This window comes from Ovis aries, chromosome 2, assembly GCF_016772045.2.
Source record: "Ovis aries strain OAR_USU_Benz2616 breed Rambouillet chromosome 2, ARS-UI_Ramb_v3.0, whole genome shotgun sequence".
NCBI classification, from domain to species: Eukaryota; Metazoa; Chordata; class Mammalia; order Artiodactyla; family Bovidae; genus Ovis; species Ovis aries.
The window spans coordinates 157,039,642-157,053,131 of record NC_056055.1 but is presented as its reverse complement, the minus strand read 5'-3'; the positions used below and the strand labels follow the sequence as shown (position 1 = coordinate 157,053,131).

Sequence of the window (13,490 nt, the reverse complement as noted above, 5' to 3'; positions counted from 1 at the left end):
CCCTTTCTCATCCTCCTGTCCCCTCTTCCTCCAGTTCCATTCATCTCTCATGTCACCACCAGATTAGTTTCTCTGCCTGAGTATCTTCAGTTCAAATGCCACCAGAGCTGCTTCTCCCCTTGTTGCCTTTGGAGCACCTTCAGTTTACACATTGATGACAGGGTTCAAACCGGAGCATCTTGTAAGTCATGGATGACAGTGACAGTGATACCCAAGAGAGCTTGTAGTGTGTGGCAGCGGAGCGTGGTACCTGCTCTCTGTATTATAGTGTGACGACTGCATGGCCTCACTCCATCACCTCGTACTGGGGGAAAGCCCAGTACCTCTTAAACTTTGATTCTTTCTGTTATCATATTATGATTCTTCATTTTAAGAGTTTGAGCCTTCAAGCAATACTGCATTTTAACTAATATTACAGGTTTGTTTGTTTTTTGACTGATAAAAAAGACACTTAGTCACATTCTGTAGAGACGATTTATTCTGGTATCTTTGTTTGATTAGAATATGTCTTCTGTATCCAAATGCAGATTTTAGTTTTCTCATCCCCATCCCCAGATAATAATGTAGATTCAGCAGTCTTATCCTATATCACTTGACAAAAGGGTTGGTTAAAAACTTGGAGGAATAAATGAGATTTCAAGAAATTTAAAACACTTCATATATATATATATATATATATATATATATATATATATAAGACAATAAATGTGGCTTGATTGAAGAAAAGGAAAAATGGTCTACTTTCAAAACAAAATTCTAATGGTGCACTCTCCTTTTCATATTTAGCCTTTTAAAAATACTTAAAATAGATGGTTAAGCATTTTATGACATGACATTCACCTGGAGTTGTATCAACTTGTAGATTCTGTACTATCATAAGTTTATCAGAGTAGCCAGTTGTAGAAATGTTTATTGATGCAATGGAAACCTTGAGGGTGCCGTCTCATAAGATTAGAGTCTGGTGTGCCTTCAGTTAAGATAGATTTCTGTTACTGATCTAGCTAAATTAAATGATGTCTTTTATGCATATATGGACACTCTAGATTTTTTAAGGCAAAGATTGCATTAACTCAGATGTAAGAGAAAGTAATTTTTAAGAATGTCATGGTTAATGCCACTAAACTTAAATAAGCTGACTTCCCTGGTGGCTTGGATGGTAAGAGCAGCTGCTTACAATGCAGGAGACCCAGCTTTGATCCCTGGGTTGGGAAGATCCCCTGGAGAAGGAAATGGCAACCCACTCTAGTACTCTTGCCTAGAAAATCCCATGGACAGATGGAGGAGCCTAGTAGGCTACATTCTGTGGGGTTGCAAAGAGTCGGACACGACTGAGCAAAATCATTTTCTTTCTATAGTTAATAAATCAGTATTACAAGGTTTAAAAGAAAGTGGTGGAGCATTAGGAATCTGGAGGGAAGAGCAGATTTAAACTGGGACTTCGAGGGATGGCCAGAGTTGCTTGTCTGGGTGAGGAAAGGCTGTTGCAGGTAGACGTAAAATGAACGAACATGGGAAGACCAAAATCTTACATCAGAGATCAGATCTGTTTGGGATAGAGGGAAGATCCTGCCTCTCTAGGACAGAGGTTCTGTGATCTTTGTAGTGGGATAGGACTGTCTAGTGGTGACTGGGTCATAGACATATCAAACTGGGAAAGCCTTGCAGGTCACCCTTACTGACCTTCCCACTTAAAAGAAAATCATGATCCCATATTTTCTTTAATATGTATTAACCCCTACTTACATTTCTTTCTAAGATTTCCTAGAACAAATTTTACTGTTTTTCCTGAGATTATTATCTTAATGGACTGGCATTTTGTGAAGTCATCATCACTATATTTAGCACTTACATATACTTACTGGATTTACATGAAGAGTTCAAATTTACATGCTTGTTTACACATCTTTAATCCTTTCCTGGCAATGTTTTTCATAGGAGTATTCTTAAAACTGCTTAAAAATGAGCACAAAGATATTGGCAGCATTGATTTTTATTGGGGAGAAAAATAGAATTTGTTGAGTGTCCACTGTGTGCCCGGCACTGTCCTAAGAGCCCTCTGTAATTGTTCACTGCTTACAAGGCCTCTATGAGATACATACCTGCCGCTGCCACTGCTGCTAAGTCGCTTCAGTCATGTCCAACTCTGTATGACTCCAGAGATGGCAGTCTGCCAGGCTCCCCCATCCCTGGGATTCTCCAGGCAAGAACACTGGAGTAGGCTGCCATTTCCTTCTCCAATGCATGAAAGTGAAAAGTGAAAGGGAAGTCGCTCAGTTGTGTCTGACTCCTAGTGACCCCAGGGACTGCATCCTCTGTCCATGGCATGTCCATTTTCCAGGCAAGAGTACTGGAGTGGGGTGCCATTGCCTTCTCCGCATACCTGCTACTACTAGTTAATACTGTCACTCTGAGGAAACCAAGGCCTCTAGCGGTTAAGCAACTTGCCTGGGATCTGAAGTGAGGTGGCCAGACCCCAACTGTCATGTCACATGATCCTGCCTATATATTCACAGAATGATTTTTTTCCCTCAGTAAATATATTGTTTTAATATCAGGGTGTCCAAATGGAGTTATGTAAATTGTACTGTGCAGAAGAGGACTTGTTAAGCTTTCCCAGAAACTGTGTCTTTTTCTACTTCACCCAAAGGTGCTAAATGCCCTAGTGGAGACCTGATTAACGTGCTGGATTTTATGTACTTTACAACCATTAGAAGATAACCATCATATAGAAACGTGAAGGAAGTTTCCTAAATGAAAGACAGGAACAAGAAAGTTCTCTATGAACACAGTTTTATTTTTACCTATTTGGAAATGAGGACTTCCCAGCGGGCACAGTCGTAAAAAATCCGCCTGCCAATGCAGGAGATGCAGGAAACACAGGTTTGATCCCTGGATTGGGAAGATCCTCTGCAGTAGGAAATGGCAACTCACTCCAGTACTCTTGCTTGGAGAATTCCATGGACAGAGGGAGCCTGGAGGGCTACAGTCCATGGGGTCACAAACAGTCAGACATGACTGAGCACACACACACACATTTGCAAATGGGAAGACATTGAAAAGAAGGTTTAACACTGGAGTGGATTGCCATTTCCTTCTCCAGTGCATGAAAGTGAAAAGTGAATGTGAAGTTGCTCAGTTGTGTCCAACTCTTCACGATCCCATGGACTGCAGCCCATTAGGCTCCTCCGTCTGTGGGATTTTCCAGGCAAGAGTACTGGAGTGGGGTGCCATTGCCTTCTCCACTTACGAGTTATTATTTCAGTAGTAGCATTTTACCTTGAATTTTTATTGTGGGTGAAGAAGATCACCTAACGTTTTAACTTAAACCATTAGAGTAGCACATAAAAAATATACTTGAGTTTTATGGTTAGAAGCGAAAACACTTTTATCTTGATTCTCAACAAGGAGATTGAACTCAGTTTTGTTCATTTTCCAACTTCTGTAAATTAAGAATGTAATTTCTGAAATGATCATTATTCTCTGCTTCTTCTCCCCCCGAACTGTATAAAATCAACTCAGATCTTCTGTAGTTCATGACTGAGACTTGTAATCTATATTTTTTTCTATGTGTATTCCTTTCCCTTAACTTTATTTATTCTAAGTTTTCCCTATGGAAGGATCTTGAGGAATTTACCTTATCTGCCAGCTTGAAGGGGAAAAGTTAAAAAGAAAAGTATATTTAAACAGTTATTCTCAAGGTTTGAAGTCTGTTCACCAGATGAGATGGCAGATGTTGGTTAAAATTTTCAGTAACGCCTACTTTAGAAGCAGAGAAAATGCTGAAAAGGAGTAGAAGCAGAAAGAGTAATGGATGATCATTATAGCCAATACCTGGGTTTTATTTCTGCGGAAGGGGCAATGTTGAAGATGCCCCTTAACCTGCTGGACAGTTGACCTGAAGATCTAAAGTTGCAGAAAATGCAGTACCCGTGTATAGAAGAAAGACTTTGTAAATTCTTAGACTTTCCAAAAATAATCTGTAACTACAAATTGTCACTTTTCCTTTTCAGCACATTTGTAAGCAGAAACAAGTTTGAAGTGTTAGGCTGTTGTGTTTCAGATTTTTGCATTTCTTTTTTATGGGGTGTTGTAAAAAGAGAAAAATGTACTTGGGTTGAGTGTACATTCCAGATTCTCAGCTCGAAACTGATTTTAATGACCTTGCTAGTAGAAATGGTGACAGTTGTAATTATAGCTTGTGGGTGCACCATACTGGCAGATGTCAGGCATTTTTCACTGTGAGGTTTTCTTCCCTTGTTCCACTTCTTTATTGGGTCTTTTGTCCAATAGAAAATCGACTGAAAGAGGCTATGTGAAAATGGAAAAACAAGCCTACCTGACCAGTGCATTGTTGGGAATCTGGTTCACAGATGCTCAGATCAGATCTAGGACCTGCCTCATAGGCTGTGAGATTAACAGTTCCTGTAAAGAACCTGGCACAGTAGTGTGTAGTCAATAAATGTTAACTGTATAAGATTGAAAAAAATACTGAAGATGACTTAGCAAATTCCTCCAGCTACAGTCTGGAACCTTCATCTGCAAGATTGATTGCATCCATAATATGTGAAGGGTGCATTGCTAAATGCTGAGGATACAGAATGACACATGGAATAATACATTTGTACATAATATATTCATTCTTGATAAATGAATTTTTCACATTTGCATCATTATATTTTCATAAAATTATAGGAAAGTGTTTGAGAATTATTAGCCTCATTTTACAGACAAGAAGGCTCAGAGAAGTTACCCGTAGGTAGTAAGTGATAGAGCCAGAATGTATAATCCGAGTCTTCTAACTTCTTTCCACTCTGTCAGTGTCTTTCTATACGATTTGATTGAGAAGAGTGTGTGTATGTTCATGCTCCTACTAATGCATGTTAGGTATCACTTGTGTATAACCAGAACTAATTATATGGAACCTTAGAGACTAGACCAGACCTAGAGAAGAGTCATAACTTGGTCTGCATGTGACACATGAGGAAAGTTGGGAGGAGAAGGTAGCAACCAGGGGAGGAAGAGAGAGCTGCAGGAGCAGTGGTCAGCTGTGAGACAGCATGGTTTGTTCAGGAAACAGTGAACAGATAAGTCTGGCTAGAAGGCATGTAGAGCCAGGTTATGTACTGTTACGTACACATACAGATGTGAGAGTTGGACTTAAAGAAAGCTGAGTGCCGAAGAACTGATGCTTTTTGAACTGTGGTGTTGGAGAAGACTCTTGAGAGTCCCTTGGACAGCAAGCAGATCCAACCAGTCCATCCTAAAGGAAATCACTCCTGAATGTTCATTGGAAGGACTGATGTTGAGCTGAAACTCCCATATTTTGGCCACCTGATGCAAAGAGCTGACTCATTTGAAAAGACCCTGATGCTGGGAAAGATCGAAGGCGAGAGGAGAAGGGGACGACCGAGGGTGAGATGGTTGGATGGCATCACCGACTCAATGGACATGAGTTTGAGTAAACTCCAGGAGTTGGTGATGGACAGGGAGGCCTGGTGTGCTGCAGTCCATGGGGTCACAAAGAGTCGGACATGACTGAGTGACTGAACCAAACTGGGTACTGTGTTGAAGGCCAGGCTGTGGAATTGTCATTTTGACACATTGACAGTGATTTATTGAAGGTTTATGAAAAGAGGGGCCAAATATTGATGAACATAGAAATATTTCTATTGAAAAGTCACAAGCATTAGTTTCCTTGGACACTTTTCCCATAGGGTCATATCCTAATTAGCCACTCCGCAGCAAATGCCTTTTATGCAAGGAATATAATTGAAAAACAGAAAATTCGAACTAATGGCCCTTCATTCATTTGATGGAGCCTGTTGATTCATGTATTCCATTCAAAAAGCATGTAAATGAGACCTTACAGGTTCTGTTCTAGCTATCACCTGGTTCTCTGATAGGAGAATCAGATGAACAGAACATTTCAACAACTGAATAGAAACAAATGTTCCTTAGGAGTTTTGTGTAACCAACACCCCCCACATATCTCTGTTTCTGTCCCTGTTTCCCCCACCTGCTTCACTCCCACTTCAGACTATCTGGGTTCCACTCTTTCAGCTCTGTTTCTTTTGGCTTTAGAGACAGAGAAGTGCTTGGTTCATTTTTTTTTTTTAGCATCAAGTATTAATATTTTATGAGTTTAATTGATAGAAAAACTATGCCCAGGTGATGTCATGTCTGAATAGTCAGGGAGAGGAAACCGAAAACCCCAAATCTTAGTAAAGTTCTATTAGTCCAGACCTTGGAACCATAAAAGACTAGTACAGTTATGCCAAATGATGTGATGTACTCGGATGGCATTGCATTCCAATTGGGCTGAATACTAACATTAGCTTCCAAGGGCGTTCTGATTGCTAGTCTTTATTTATAGGTTTATTTAGTTTATTTAGTTTAATATCTGAGTAGTTCAGTTACTTGAAGATACTTTTGTAAGAAGAATAAAATATGCCTTGTCTTTTTCTGTTGCCAATAGGACCTAAATATTACAAACCTCACAAACATTAGCATGGAGACTTCACAGAATATTTTCAAAAACCTCCTTGATGGACTCTGGGAAGACCTGATTAGGTCAGTTCAGGGAACATTCCATTTAAGGTTCTGCAGTAACGTACTGTTCTTGGATAATAGGAGCTCAAAAGGAGAGGCAGACATGTACAAAACTCACGTGTAGGAATATGTCTAGAAATAAATATATTTCAAGACAATAGATGTGTGATCAGACGTTTTTTTTCTTCAAGGCACCACTGGTTAAATAGCAGTTTCTTTTTTTTTTTTTTTTTTTTGTTTTCTGAATGTTGAGCTTTTTTTTTTTTTTTTAGTTTTTTATTTTTTAAATTTTACAATCTTTAATTCTTACATGCATTCCCAAACATGAACCCCCCTCCCACCTCCCTCCCCATAACATCTTTCTGGGTCATCCCCATGCACCAGCCCCAAGCATGCTGCATCCTGCGTCAGACATAGACTGGCGATTCAATTCACATGATAGTATACATGTTAGAATGTCATTCTCCCAAATCATCCCACCCTCTCCCTCTCCCTCTGAGTCCAAAAGTCCGTTATACACATCTGTGTCTCTTTCCCTGTCTTGCGTACCAATACAGTATACTAACACATATATATGGAATTTAGGAAGATGGCAATGACGACCCTGTATGTAAATAGCAGTTTCTGTTTGATTTTGGTGCTTTGCAGATGTAGGTCTTGAAAGAAATTCAGGGTTTGGTCACATGTAGCTTTTGACCAGGAGTGGGTCTTCTCCTGTACACGTAGAATTATCATAGACACATTACTTATAATTAATTCTTATGTTATCACCCGCTGTTATTTTTTAAAGAATACTGCTTTAATTTTTTATTTATGATGCTAAGAACTCTTACCATGAGATCTACTTTCTCAACAATGTTTAAGTATATGGTACAGTGTCATTGACTGTAGGCAAGATATTATTCAGCAGATCTCTAGAACTCACTTACCTTGCATAACCAAAACTTTATACTTGTTACTAGCAGTTTCCCATTCTGCCCTCTCTTAAGGCCCTGGCAGCCACCATTCTACTCCCCACTTTAGTGAGTCTGACTATTTCAGGATCCTCATATAAATAGAATGATACAGCATTTGTCCTTCTGTGACTGGCTCTGTCCTCAAGGTTCATCCATGTTACGACATATTGCAAGATTTCCTTTATTTGAAAGCTGAATAACATTCCAGTGTATGTATCTACCATAATTTCCTTTTTATTTCTGTGACTTTTAATTTTGATGTCATTGAAAACTAAAAAAAGGCAGCAATAGTACAATGATTCCTCCTTATGCTCTTTACACAGATTCAGCAATTGTTTTAACATCTTGTCCACTCTGCCGTTTGCACATTTGCTTTGTAAACGTACACACTTTTTAACCATTTGAGAACAAGTTACAGAATCATGCCTTTTATACTTAATTATTTTTGTGTAGATACCCTAAGAACAAAGACATGCTCTTACATAACCATGGTGTAATTCTTAAAATCAGAACTTTTACATACTGGCACATTTTTAGTTCAGTCTGTTTAGTTATTCCAGTCTATTTCATAACATTTTTTCAAACTCTGTCCAGAATCCAACACAGGGATCATTTATTGTGCTTAGTTGTGTCTGTGTAGCATCCTTTTCCTTGGAACCACCCCTTTCCCTTTCTTTTTTTCTTAAATTGAAGTATAGTTGCTTTGCAGTGTTGTGTTAGTCTCTGCTGTGCAGCAGAGTGAATCAGCTGTGTGTATACATCTGTTCTCTTTTTTTATTTCTTTCCCGTTTACGTCCCCACAGAGCACTGAGTACAGGTCCCTGTGCTCTACCGTAGGTTTTCATGAGTGATCTATTTTATACATATTAGTGTGTATATGCCAGTCCCAGTCTTGCAATTCATCCCGCCCTCCTTACCCTCTTAGTGTCCTGACCAAGGACTGAAGTCTTGCCACGGCAGTGGATGCACCAAGTCCTAACCACTGGGCTGCCAGGGAATTCACAACTCTTTCTTTGTTTTTCAGGACTTTGATATTGTGTGTCTATGAGAATATATGTTAATTTTTTATTGAGATATAATCGTTGTGTAACGTTGTGTAACTTATACAGTATGTTGATTTTGTATGTTTATTCATTGCAGTGATTACTACCGTAACATCAGGTAACACTTCTGTCACATCGCCTCATTATTATTTTTTAAAACCATATTTTATCCATATTTATCCACTTACCTGGTGATGGGCATTTAGGTTGTTTCTAGATCTTGGCTTCTGTGAATAGTGCTGCAGGGAATGTGAGTGCAGATACCTCTTTAAGATCTTGGTTTCAGTTATTTTAGAGAAACCTCCAGAAGTGGGATGGCTGGAACATTACATGGACAAGTTCTATTTTTGTTTGAGAAACCTCCATACTGTTTTCCATAATGCTTGTGTAACTTGCATTCCCACCGGCAGTGTACATGAGCTCTAATTTATTCTTGTTGTCACTTGTTTCTCTTGTCTTTTTTGATAATGCCCATCCTGAAAGTCAGTATGAGGTGCTTTCTCATTGTGGTTTTGATTTGCATTTTCCTGTTAATTAGTGAGCATTTTAAATGTACCTGTTAGCCATTTGTATATATTCTTTGGAGAAATGTCAAGTTCCTTTTGCCCATTCTTTAATTGGATAATTTTTGTTTGTTTTTGCTATTGATTTGTGGGGGTTTCTTGTATATTCTGAATATTAACCCCTTATTACATATTTGGTTTGTAAATTATTTTCTCCCATTCCATAGGTTACCTTTTCACTTTCTTTTATTGTGCTTTTTAGATTGATGTAGTCTCACTTGTCTGTTACATTCTTAAACCTGAGGAGCTCATTCGGAATTACTGTAGCATTTTTTTTTTTAGACTTTCTTACAGTGAGTTGTGGTTTAAGGACACCAAGACATGGTTATAACCAGAACTCTAGTGAACGCTGTATCTAGTTCAGGCTTGAATACATACCTGGTAAGAGAAATTCCTGTGTATCTACTCTGTCGTCAAGTAGATCCAAGAGAGCTACTTCCCCAGGTTTTGTCTGCTGACCTCGACATTCTTTTTGCTTTCCGGACTCAGAAATCGAGGTTTGAGTTGCCTTGTCATTTATTAGAAATCAATTGGTTGGCTCTCGCTAATCAGTCATTCTAACAGTCTTTCAAAGCAGAGATAGCCTCTTCTGCATGGCACCTGCTGCCGGTGCTGGGCAAGTCGAGGTGCTCACTACCAGCTCCTGCGCAGATGGATTGCCACCTGTGAGGTAGGCAGCGCAGCTGTCACCGTAGTAATAAACAGGGCACATTGTATAGGTTTCTTAAAAGATATTTATTTGTGCCAGTTGCTTAAATTTTTTATGTGTTTTGCTCCCTATAGCATTGACAGTCACTTCCACATTTATTATTATTTCATGTAAACTTATAAAACACTGATGCATAAACTAATACAGCCGGTTAGAGTCATTTTTCTTTGGTTTTGATCTTAAGTCAGTTTGGGCACATGTTTCTCTCCACACACATAGAACTTGGTGACTATTACTGGCAGTTCTTCCAAGATAGTGTCTTACTATCTTTGAATGTGAGGGTAATGTTTCGTTTTCATTCAGTGCTTGACAAGAGAGCGGGCAGTTCTCACAGTCGATGGAGAAGAGTGCTGGAGAAATTTGGTGGTGTTCCTGTCAGAATGACCTCTCAAAAAGCAGGATTTCCTTAAAACTCTTGAGACCTCAAAAACACAGCTCTAAATATCCCTTCTCCATTATCGTGTCTACAAAGGACAGGAGCTCCAAAAGTTGGACTCGGGGTTGTTTTCTGCCTCTGGGAAACCCCTCTTTTGTGTCCACAGACCTAGAATCTCAAAACTCTTGCTTGCTTATCTGCAGGAGGAAGGGTAGTCAGGAAGGCATTTAGTCCCCTAACCTCGTGGTCCAGGCATTGGGTCACAGCCCCTCTATACATACGGATTACCCTTGTTTTTCCCTTTGATAGTTCTCTGATCCTGACGTCTTAGAGAACCAGCTCCAAGTCACCAGAGAAATGTAATTCTTGCAGAATCTTGTTTGACTGTTCCTTTGAACTTGAAGGAATTGTTACATGTATTCAGAATGAATAGGTTCTCAGGATTCTCTAAATGTTATGAGATGTCAATGAAAATGGTGAAGTACAAGACCCATGAAAGCAATGAGAAAACCAGCAAAATAAGCCAGAGCCAACTGTTTCAGAACTCTAGAGAGTGAAGTCTTGTAGCAATCTGGGAAACACCGATTTAGGAAAAACAACTGGATCTCAGTAAGAATAGCTAGCTTGGTGACATTTTAACTTGTGCTGTTTCCCCTTCCTCCTCCTCTAGATCCACAGTAGGCTCAAAAACCATTAGTTCTCATAATCTGAGTATAAACCACCAGTCTGGTAGGCAGTGGAGGAGGAGCAGAATGGAGCTGCCAGCTTTCTTCCTCTTCCTACATTAAGCTGGATGGACCGTGAGGTTTGGGAACTGCTAGTGAGGAAGCCAATTTCAAATCTCAGTTAAGGGAACATGTACCATTTACTGCTGAAAAAATCTAGGGTCAGTCGAGATATTACATGGGGCAAGACTTGAGATTATCTGCCTCAGTTATCCATAGGAGACCATAGGGAAGCTAGTACTGCCTCCCACTGGGGCCTTTTTCATATATCACAATGCATTGGGGCAGTCTCCAACATGGCCCTGATTTATATGTTTCTTAATAACTCCAGGAAGAAAATATTATAGTTCTTGTTTTGCTATATGTAATTCTGTAACAGAGCACATGCCAAGGATATTAGACTTCCACAGAAGCACCCATATCTTCTACTGAGGCAGTGATGTCATCCTTGTAAAACTTAGGTCTTTGTGGAACGTTTATTCCAATAGCCAACGTGGGATGCTCAGTGTTTGTGAAAGATGAAGATAGGTTAGCCTCGAGGGCTGTGGCATAGAACCGGATGTGCCCTTACCTACCCTGTTAAAGATAATACATCGCATCATGTTTACTTGTGTTAACCTGACCAGGCAGGAGCTCCTTGTGCATGCAGTGTTTCACTGGGATGACTAATTTCATGTGAGTTGCTCGCATTTTTAATTGGTGATGGACTCTTGCTGTGATGTTCCAGCCCTACCTAAATGAATCCGTGTGACTCATACGCTTGGTAGAGGTGTGTGGCTCTAATCAATCACCCTCATCAGTTTTCTCTGGAAAGTTACTCATGGCATTCTGTTTTTACTGGCATCCAGGTGGGTGTGTGTGGGACCAGGGAAAAGGATTTGCAAAGCTTAGTTGTTCTGATGATACTTGGGTCTTTTGCTGCATGTATTGTGGTAGAATTTAGCTTCTTCACAAAAACCCTCAGCTTGGCTGTCTGTTTATGGACCAGCTCTCCACTCAAGAGGCCTTTGGGAAACATTCTTCTGTGGGATGATTGAAGTAGGGAAAGTGTTATCATCTTATGATCTAGTTAGCCTTCTGTCGTCAGATGAATATAAACCTAGACCATCTGCGAGAGGTTTTTTTTGGTGCAACTTTTTCTTTATTTGGAGACTACTGTACATCCATTGTAGAAAATTTTAAATATAGATAAAGATGAATGGAAGTGTCTTGTGATTCTGTTACGCAGATTTGTGAGATGGTGTGTTTTAAATCTGTGTTAGACGCATACATATGGAATCTAGAAAACTGTTTTTGATGAACTTATTTGCAGGGCAGGAATAGAGACACAGACGTAGGGAGTGGACTTGTGTACATACTGGGGGAAGGAGAGGAGAGGACAAATTGAGGGAGTAGCATTGACATACACTCCCTTGTGTAAAACAGATAGCTAGTGGGAGGCTGCTGTATAACCCAAGGACTTCAGCTCAGTGCTCTGTGATGACCTAGAGGGGTGGGGTGGGAGAGGTGGGAGGGAGGGGATGTGTGCATATATATAGCTGCTTCACGCTATTGCGTGGCAGAAACCAATATAACGCTGTAGGGCAATTATTCACCAATTAGAAATAAATTAAAAAAAAACAGATCTGCATTAGTAACATTTCATGTTCAATTATGTTCATTGTATGTCACCTTCTGATACCCCACAATTTGTCCTTTCCTTTTATACTTCTTGAATTAGAGCCTCATTCAAACAACGTTCATATGCCTAAAGATAGTTACCACGGTTCAGTCTGTATTAGCTTGGTCAAATATGGCTTGATTGAAGAAAGGTTGTATGAGGGTTTTCAGGATCATGATTTGCGAGAAAGTGTTCTCGTTTGAGGTGTGCCTATTTGAGAAAATGTTCTTGTTTGAGGTGTGCCTATTATTGCTTCAGTGTGCTGTGATGTGCAGGTGTGTGTACACTTATTGAGTTCCTTTTACACATTAGAACGTGCATGCAGCAGAAGGGGTGGGCTGAGGTGTGAACAGAGAACATCTTAGCACAGAGGCTACCCATAAAATCTCTTGCTTCCTAAAGTGATGGTGGCTGAAGCAACATCTTGAGCTTTCATTTTCCCTTAGCATTTAATAGAGTTTAGCATAAACAATAGTTGCTTGGGAAAACCAATTTTGGGCCTTAAACACAAGGTTTGGTTTGATTTCCTGTGGTTGATAGAGCACCAGAGGCCAGTTCTTTAAGACTGCTTATTCAATCTGGGAGTGCTTGTGGAAAGTTCAAATGTAGTAAATTGTTAGTGCCAATTCTTTTGGTGTTTTAGAGTCTATTAAAACCAGCTCTATGCGGATGTGTTTCCTGGAGAGTATTGATATTGTTCATTGGAGCTGGATTTAAAACATTGTTCAAAAAGGTAAAAGGTGGAAAGTTACTCAGGTGATAATTAAAACAAATAAATATCTGATGACATAAATGGCCAAATTCTACAAAATGTGCATGCTGAAGAGTAGGTTAATGTACATGCTGACCCATGACACAGTCCCTAGAATCTAGCCTTGGGGACTTAAAGTGATTCTCGGTTGTTTGCAA

General features: G+C 39.7%; 1 protein-coding gene across 16 annotated transcripts in view; it reads left to right on the top strand.

Moving 5' to 3' along the window:
* FMNL2 (formin like 2) overlaps window positions 1-13,490 on the top strand; it is a 328,394-nt gene that overhangs the window by 243,837 nt on the left and 71,067 nt on the right. The gene's annotated exons all lie outside the window — the stretch shown is intronic.